This window comes from Magnolia sinica, chromosome 19 (assembly GCF_029962835.1).
Source record: "Magnolia sinica isolate HGM2019 chromosome 19, MsV1, whole genome shotgun sequence".
Taxonomy (NCBI): domain Eukaryota; kingdom Viridiplantae; phylum Streptophyta; class Magnoliopsida; order Magnoliales; family Magnoliaceae; genus Magnolia; species Magnolia sinica.
Genome location: NC_080591.1, coordinates 14,522,352 through 14,531,733, shown reverse-complemented (window position 1 = coordinate 14,531,733; position 9,382 = coordinate 14,522,352). Strand labels below are relative to the sequence as shown.

The following is a 9,382-nucleotide window of genomic DNA, read 5'->3' as shown; positions in this document are numbered from 1 at the left end:
CGTGAATACGCCCTGTATCACAAACATGATTAAATTAGGCCGTTAAACAGTACTATGTTTGTAAACCCTGGTAATAACTGGGGTCTGATATGCAATATTCGACCCTCAACACAATCCCCAACCAGCATCTTGCTAGTCCCGAGCAAGATATGCGAAGAATAAATTGAGAATTACAGGACAATTTCTACAAACTCAAGAGATTTATGAAAAATAATTCAGATACTCGATTTCTAAGATTCATGAATGTTGGCATTACTTTCTCTTGAAATCAAGCTCTCAGTCAACTTCATAATCAAGCTCAAATATTAATCCATTAATTAGAACGATTCTAAATATTGAGTTCCATGGGTGTATTGTGTAATCTTGGCTTATCATTAAGGTTCACTTCTTAATTTCATGATATTATTGGTAAACACTAAGATAATTCATAATAACTCAAACTTTCCTCACGGATCATCTTTTCATTAATCGACCTTTGATATATATATATATATATATATATATATATATATATATATATATATATATATATATATATGTTCATTAAAATACCGCCAAGGGGAGGAATCAAATCTTCACATATAGGGAGCAAACCTATGATGAAGACCATTGCCCACCCCTTTCTGCCGGCTACTTTAGGAAATTAAACCTTCACCTATAGGGAGCAAACCTATGATGAAGATTTGATTCCTCCAATCCTTTCAATTTTCTCAGGCCGGTTCCTTTCATGCTTAGTGAGTACCAAGAAAATCCTTCGATATCAAACTGAAACCTTAATGTGAAAGCGAGATGTGACATGTGAGATCATAACTCAATCAATGTGTACAACTTCTAATTCTGGATTAACAATTCAAACTTAATTATGCAATCCAATAGATACTGAATCTAGGCGTTTTAAATTTCCAACATCATGTATCTTGAAATTTCAAGTGCCCTAGATGGCTGTCAAAGTCCTCTCGAATTCACAAGAAAGTGCAGAAAAATTAAAAATTTACACAATTTTCGCTCAAGACCAAGAAAATGCTGATTAGGTCACCTAGTCTCCCACCCCCAACCTAAGATCTATATTGTCCTCAATGTAAAAGAAATAGGCATGCAATGCACATGGGACAACGAAAATATAAGAGGAGTGATGGAAAGATAGTATCTGGATGAAAGAATCAAGAGGCTTTCTCAAAAATATCAACGAAAAAGCAAGTTAGTACAAGAAAGAAATCAGAAAATAAAAATAAAATTACAAAAAGAAGGTCCTACCTACACCACTTTTGTAGGTACTCTCGATTGCATTTAGCGAATGCAATAAGCCTTTAAACCCCTAGGTTGCCCCTAGTGGACGAGTTGTAGTCTCGTGAGGGTTTGCAGTAATGTTACCCACAAACTTTGAAATAACTAATGATAAGAACGAAAAGAAGTGAAGAGTTGGGTTGCCTCCCAGGAGCGCTAAGTTTACCGTCTTCAGCCAGACAAATAAAGCAACTACCCTAGTCTTATGAAAGCGATAAACCTACCTATACCTCCATCAGACTAGGAGATCAATCCTGGTAAACAGGAGCAGTCAGGGGCATGGACATGTCCTCTGAATCAAATTTCTCGACAAATGGTTTCAATCAATGTCCATTGACTTTAAACTCCGTGCCATTTTCGAGATCTCTTATCTCAACGGCCCCATGAGGAAAAACAGTAACAACAATGTAAGGGCCGGTCCAACGAGATCGAAGCTTACCCGGAAAGAGATGTAATCGAGAATTGTACAAAAGGACCTTCTGACCAGGCGTGAATGATTTTCGCAAAATGTGTTGGTCATGAAATGCTTTCATTTTGTCCTTGTGAATTCTCGAATTATCATACGCATCATTCCGGATTTCTTCAAGTTCATTCAATTGAAGTTTGCGTAGCGAGCCAGCATTGTCCAGATTGAAATTAAGATTTTTGATCGCCCAGTATGCTTTATGTTTCAGCTCCACAGGCAAGTGACAAACTTTCCCATAGATAAGTCTAAAGGGAGACATTCCAATATGGGTTTTAAAGGCAGTACGGTATGCCAATAAGGCATCGGTCAATCGGATTGACCAATCCTTATGATCAGGGTTAACCATTTTCTCCAAAATGTGTTTAATTTCCCTATTAGAAATCTCGGCTTGCCCACTTGTCTGTGGGTGGTACGGGGTGCTCACCTTATGAGAGATACCGTATTTCTTCATTAAGCTCTCAAATGGTTTATTACAAAAGTGTGAGCCCCCATCACTAATGATGGCTCGAGGCGTTCCGAATCGAGAAAGGATGTTTTCTTTTAGGAATTTAATGACCGTGCGATGGTCATTAGTTCGACACGGAATCGCTTCGACCCATTTAGTGACACAATCCACGGTGAGTAAAATATACAGATTTCCAAACGATTGGGGGAATGGTCCCATGAAATCGATGGCCCAGTAATCAAATGCTTCAATGATAAGGATGAGATTCAAAGGCATCATATTTCGACGGGACAATGCTCCCAATTTCTGACAACGCTCACAAGCTTTGCAAAACTCATGAGTGTCCCTAAACATAGTGGGCCAGTAAAAGCCACATTACAGAATCTTGGCCATGGTCTTTTTAGCAGAAAAGTGACCACCACAGGCCTGTGAGTGACAAAAAGATATGACACTTGGCTCATCGTCTCGTACACATCTCCTTAGGATTTGGTCTGGGCAATATTTAAATAAATAAGGATTATTCCAGAAAAAGTTGCGCACCTTGGTGAAGAATTTCTTCTTATCTTGTGCAGTCCACTGTGTCGGTATAGTACCTGTAGCAAGATAATTAGCAATATCAGCGAACCAAGGTGAATAGGAGATGATGAACGACAGTTGTTCATCAGGGAACATGTCGTTGATATGGGTCGTCTCAAGGGAATCAGAGGTATTAAGGCGAGAAAGGTGATTGGCCACTACGTTCTCTACTCCCTTTTTATCTTTAATTTTCAAATCAAATTCTTGGAGTAGAAGGATCCATCGTATCAAACGGGGCTTAGAATCATTCTTAGAAAGAAGATACTTAAGTGCCGCATGATCTGTGTAGATAATGATCTTGGATCCGATCAAGTAGGACCTAAATTTGTCCAAGGCGAACACTACAGCTAAGAGTTCCTTTTCCGTAGTCGAGTAGTTCACCTGGGCAGAATTTAAAGTTCTACTTGCGTAATGAATAACGTAGGGCCTCTGATCTTTTCTCTGGCCTAGGACAGCCCCAAGAGCATAATCAAAAGCGTCGCACATAAGCTCAAAAGGAAGGCTCCAGTCGGGTGGCTGCATGATAAGTGCAGTGGTTAACGTGCCCTTAAGCTTGGTGAAAGCTTCCTGGCATTGCTCAGTCCACTCGTACGGAGCATCCTTTTGAAGAAGAGTACATAAAGGATGAGAGAGGAGACTGAAGTCCTTTATGAATCGCCTGTAAAATCCTGCGTGTCCTAAGAAGGATCGCACGTCTCTGATGTTCCTGGGTGGAGGTAGGTTAGATATAAGATCAATTTTTACCTTATCTACCTCGATTCCCTTGGACAAGATGATATGCCCAAGGACAATTTCCTTCTGAACCATGAAATGACACTTCTCCCAATTAAGTACCAAGTTCTTTTCTTCACATCTTTTCAGCACACATTTAAGACTTTCCAAGCACTTCTTGAAAGATGGACCGTAAACAGAGAAATCGTCCATGAAGACCTCTAGATATTGCCCCACCATATCAGAAAAGATACTAAGCATACATCGCTGAAAGGTGGCAGGGGCATTACATAGCACGAATGACATCCTTTGGTAGGCAAAGGTGCCGTAGGGACATGTAAATGTGGTCTTTTCCTGGTCTTCAAGGGCTATCTCTATCTGGTTGTAGCTCGAATACCCGTCAAGGAAACTGTAATAGGAATGACCAGCTAACTTTTCTAGGATCTGACCAATGAATGGTAAAGGAAAGTGATCTTTCCTCGTGACGGTATTTAACTTCCTGTAGTCAATGCACATTCTCCAACCAGTAGTGACTCTCATTGGCACGAGTTCATTATTAGCATTGGCTACGATGGTGATTCCGGACTTCTTAGGGACCACTTGAGTTGGACTCACCCATTGACTATCAGATATAGGGTATATAATACCCACGTCCAATAATTTAAGAACCTCGGCCTTAACCACTTCCTTCATGTTTGGATTTAGTCTACGTTGTGGTTGCCGAGCGGTTTTTGCATTATCCTCAAGATATATGCAGTGAGTACAAATCGAGGGATCAATTCCCTTGAGGTTCGCTATCGTCCATCCCAGGGCTCCTTTATGCTCAATGAGAGTAGATATGAGTATACTCTCCTGTTCTTTCTCCAGGTGGGCAGAGATCACCACCGGGTATGTCTCATCTTGACCTAAATAGGCATATTTCAAATCAGAGGGCAATGGTTTTAGGTCAAGCTTCGGTGGCTTGAGGTTAGATGGTAGAGGCACTATATCGATTTGTGGCAATTCTTCAAATTGTGGCCTCCACCGGTTAACTTCAAGTACCGGTGCAGTATCAAGCAAGGCGCACGTCTCCCTAATCATGTCATCATCAAAATTATGAGAGTGGGCCAGACACGTCTCTAGAGAGTCAGAGGATAAGGTTAGAGGTGTCGTATCTTCCACTAAAGAGTCAATCATGTTAATGTCGTGGAAATCGTCATCGTCCTCTAAGTTTCTGCCGTTATTGAAAAAGATGTTTGCCTCCAATGTCATATTCCCAAAAGACATAGTCATGACACCATTCCTGCAATTGATAATTGCATTTGAAGTGGCAAGGAATGGGCGGCCAAGAATGATGGGGATCTGAGTGCTTATGTTATTGATGGGTTCGGTGTCCAGGATGATAAAATCTACAGGGTAGTAAAATCTATCAACTTGGACCAACACATCCTCGATTATCCCTCTTGGTACACGAACAGAGCGATCAGCAAGTTGTAGTGTAGTTAGGGTGAGTTTTAATTCACCTAAACCTAACTGTTTGTATACCGAGTATGGAATCAGATTAACGCTCGCTCCTAAGTCAAGAAGTGCGTGATTAATTCGATGGTTCCCGATTATACATGATATGGTTGGGCTACTGGGATCTTTGAATTTCTGTGGCACGTCTTGCTTTAGGATGGCACTCACTTTCTCGGTCAAGAAGATCTTCTTTTGAATACTCTGCCGTCGTTTGGTCGTGCATAAGTCTTTTGGGAATTTGGCATATGAAGGTATTTGTTTAATGACATCAAGTAGAGGAATGTTGACTTTCACTTGTTTCAACACCTCTAGGATATCCTGAGAGTTAGAGAGAGGTTTTGGTGAAACCAACCGTTGGGGGAACGGAGCAACTTGCTTCTCTAGAAGTTTCGGTTCTAATTTTTGTGGGGCATCACTGGATCCATCATTGTTGTCCTCTTCTGGTTCTTGAGGCTTTTCGGCCCTAGCCGGAAGAGTTTTATCAATGATCTTTCCACTCCTAAGAGTAGTGATGGATTTAGCGTGCCCCATCTGATTTGAAGAGCTGAGATCATTAATCTCGTACTGCGGTTTAGGATTGGGGAGAGGTTGTGCAAGAAGCATCCCCTTTTCTATAACCGTCATACGAGAATCTATCTTTTGCATAAAATCTATAATTCCCCGCATTGCCTGAGCCAGCTCTTGTATGGAATTTTGAATCGGTTCTTCTTGAGGTTTCACTTGATTTGGATTTTGATTGAAGAAACCTGGAGGAGTAGCTGTTTGTCCATTCCTCCAACTAAAGTTTGGATGATTTTTCCAGCTAGGATTGTATGTATTGGAGTTAGGTCCAGTAAAAGGTCTTTGATAGTTGTTTACGGCATTAGCTTGTTCATTCAACACTCCTCGAAAGGCGGGTATTGTAGGACAATTTTCAGTTGTATGAATGTTGCAATCACAGATGCCGCAAACAATTTCATTAACCTTATCCTTCTTTCCTTTCATGGCCTCAACTTTTCTTATGAGCGTAGTCACTTTACACTTGAGATCATCCTCTTATTTCAAGAGATATAATCCACCTTTCTCCTTTAATTGAGTCGGCCTAGACGTGGTGTTTGATTTTGGGTAATAGTCCAAAGATTGTGTTTTTTCATCCAGACTGTCGAGGTAGTCCCATACCTCGTCGACATTTTTATTAATGAACTCTCCATTACACATTGTCTCGACCATTTGACGCATGGAAGATGTCAGTTCATCGTAGAAAAAATTTGTAATGCGCCACGTTTCAAATCCGTGTTGTGGGAATGAACTGACCAAATCTTTGAACCTTTCCCAACATTGGAAGAATGTTTCATCTTCCTTTTGGGCAAAGTTCATGATTGCTTTTCCGAGGGTAATCGTTTTATGATGTGGGAAGAATTTTTTTATGAATTCCCTTTGCATGTCGTTCCATGTGCCAATGGATCTAGGACACAGTGAATGTAACCACATCTTAGCTTTCTCTTTTAAGGAAAAAGGAAAGAGTTTCAGCCTAATTGTATCCTCAGATACATTAGGAAAACATAATGTAGCTATAATCTCATCGAACTCTTTCAAATGTAAATATGGACTCTCTGATTCAAGTCCATGGAATTTGGGAAGGAGTTGGATAACTCCTGGCTTGATGTCCATCTGTCCTGTATTTTCAGGAAAAATCATGCATGAGGGCATACTCACTCCCGCCAGTTGTAGATAATCTCGTAAAGTACGAGGCGTGGGTGCTTGATGCACCTCGTTCTCATCTTGGGTATCCTCCACCCTGGGTGGAAGTAGAGGAGGTTGGTCTTCAGCCATAACTTCAATTAACTCAGGGAATTTCGAGCGGTGTCTAGTCCTGCGATGGATAGTCAACCTCTCAACCAATCCTCCTTCAGTCAAGAGACGTCGAGTGTCGTCACGGGCCCACTTGGGCATGAGACACTCACAGCCCTCAATTAAATTCAAAACCTAATCCTAAGAAAGGGAAATAAAATCTAAAAAGAAAGAGAGGGTTGGAAAGGAGTTACCAAATTGGAGGCCCTAAGTTGAAGACCTGCAAAATAAAACAAAATAAGTTAGATTCTAAAAAGGAGAAGAACAATCCGTTAAAAGAAAGATAGCAGTGAACTGATTTCTAAAAGAAGGAATTCCTAAAAGAAAGTAAAAATTTCTAAAATAAATTAGGAAAGTCTTAAACTAGAAAGTAAATTACTAAAAGAGAACTGAAAAATAGAAAGTAGGGAAGGAGCTTACCGAATTAGAAATTTCTATCTTAAAGGCCTACAAAATAGGTAGGTTAGTTTCTAAACAAGAATTCTACAAGTAGAAAATTTCTAATAAATTAGGAAAAAAAGTTAGATTTTAAAAAAGTTAAAATTAGAAAGTTTCTAAAAAAAACACGAGAGGAAAATTCTAAAAATAAATTACTTCCTATAAATAGGAAAATACTAGAGTTAGAAGATCTCTAAAATTTAAACCCTAATTTTAAAAGTAAAAGTAAAAAAAATAAAGAAATTAGGAAGGAATTACCAATTTAGGAACTTATGTCAGGATCCTACAAAACATGGAAACAAGTTAGTTCCTAAAAAATAAAATAAAGTAAAAACCTTTAACCTAAAGTTAGTAAAATCCTAATCCTAACCTAATTCTAAAACTAATTAATTTCAGAAAAATGTAACCGTCAATCCCCGGCAACGGTGCCAAAAACTTGTTCACTCCCCAAGTATAGGGTTGTGATGTAGTAATAAACTCGGTAAGACCGAGGTCGAATCCCAAAGGACTAATACCTGTGCGTTTTCTGAAACTAAGTAGAACTAGAATTGGACTAAGACGTAATCTAAATCAAATAGAATTTAATGAATAATTGTGGAATAATTATCGAAAACTTAAGGAATTCAGAGGAAGGAAACTAGGGATTCAGAGGATCCACTTGTAGAGATTAGGGAGATCTTATGCCTGCATCAAGAATTATGGAATTTAAACTGAACTTACTTGATCTGGTTTTCAAGAGATGAAGGTATATGAATTAGAATGGATTCCATCATCTAACCATGCCCAGGAGACAAAGCAAACAACAGGATTAAACTAATTACCAACTAATCAATAGTGCATGAAAGTTAGGAAGGGTACCATCATCCAACCATGCCCAGGAGACGATGGTGAACAACAGGGCTTCCTGAGGTCATAAACATCAAAAAGAACATAGAAACATGCTCAAAGCCATCGCAGACCTATTGTAATTTTAGTCACAACAGACCATTAAAAACTGAAAACATTCCCTCACAATCAACCCAATACCAAATCCATTCAGTTTAAACTAGAATTAAAGGCATAAAATTCTTCCCATCACGCTACAAGCTTCACCCCTTAGCCCTAGCTAAGGGGTTTAGCCACACATGAATGGGCTAAAATAAGCAAATAAACAAAAGAAAAGGAAGAAAATCAATAAAAGGAAAAGAAAAAGGAAACAAAAGAATTTCCCTATTTTCTCCTTCAATCATCCGAGCCTGCTCCTGAGATCACGTGCATCCTCCCCAGCCATGGGAAAACTCCAAGCCGTGCTCACGTCCTCAGCCTTCTCTACTCCTGTCCCAAGCCTTTTTTCTTTCCAGCCACCCAACAACGTCCCTGCCTCCTCTCTTCTCCCGTTCCAGCAGCTGATGCAGCCAAGCCAAGCTCCACGTCCACCTCCCCCTGGTTCTCTCTCTCTTTGTTTTATATCTGCCAGGGCAGTGAAGACGGAGGTTTCTGGAGAGAGACCTTGCTGGAGTCGGACTTCACGCACGCCCTCTGCTGCGACGATTCCTCACGCAGTCAGGAATTTGGCGTCTCCACTCTTCTTCTTCTTTGCTTTCTTTCCAAAAGGACAACGTCCTCTGGGAGTGTTTTGACCGACCTACATGATGAACGGTTCAGATCGTTCATCCGATCGCCCGCACGAGCGCACAATCTGCCGCTGTCCGGCGCAAAAACAGGGCCTGCGTATCGTTACGCTGTGACAATGGTGGGGTCCACAATCAGCTTCAAATGATCAATCCAAGCCGTCCACTGCATTCTGCTCGAAAATCCAGGCGGGAATCACTGTTTTTGGATCACAATCGGTGTGGTCCATGGATGCTTTCATTCAGCCGTCCATTCCTGCGTTTGAACGGTTGGATTTCTCTCCTCGCGATCTTTTGCAATTCCGCCACCTAGGCAGTGATACTAGGCGCCATGGGGATTTGATGGACTGTCCGGATTGGACTGTTGAAACACGGTGGTGGCCCACAAACGCCAGCCGCAGATGACAGTGTTAACGCTGTTGCGTAATTTGAAAAAACTTAGAGTTTTTGTCGGTCAGCGCCTGCTGACCGACTTTGAGTGCACGGGTGCACGGCTGGTGCACGTGCACACTGTACACATGCAAT

At 40.7% G+C, this 9,382-nt stretch overlaps 1 non-coding gene across 1 annotated transcript; it reads left to right on the top strand.

The window, feature by feature from the left end:
- The first annotated feature begins 6,246 nt into the window (after positions 1-6,246).
- Positions 6,247-6,353, top strand: LOC131235755 (small nucleolar RNA R71). The gene has a single exon (XR_009166276.1). It is a non-coding gene; the product is annotated as a small nucleolar RNA R71 (small nucleolar RNA).
- The last annotated feature ends 3,029 nt before the right edge of the window (positions 6,354-9,382 follow it).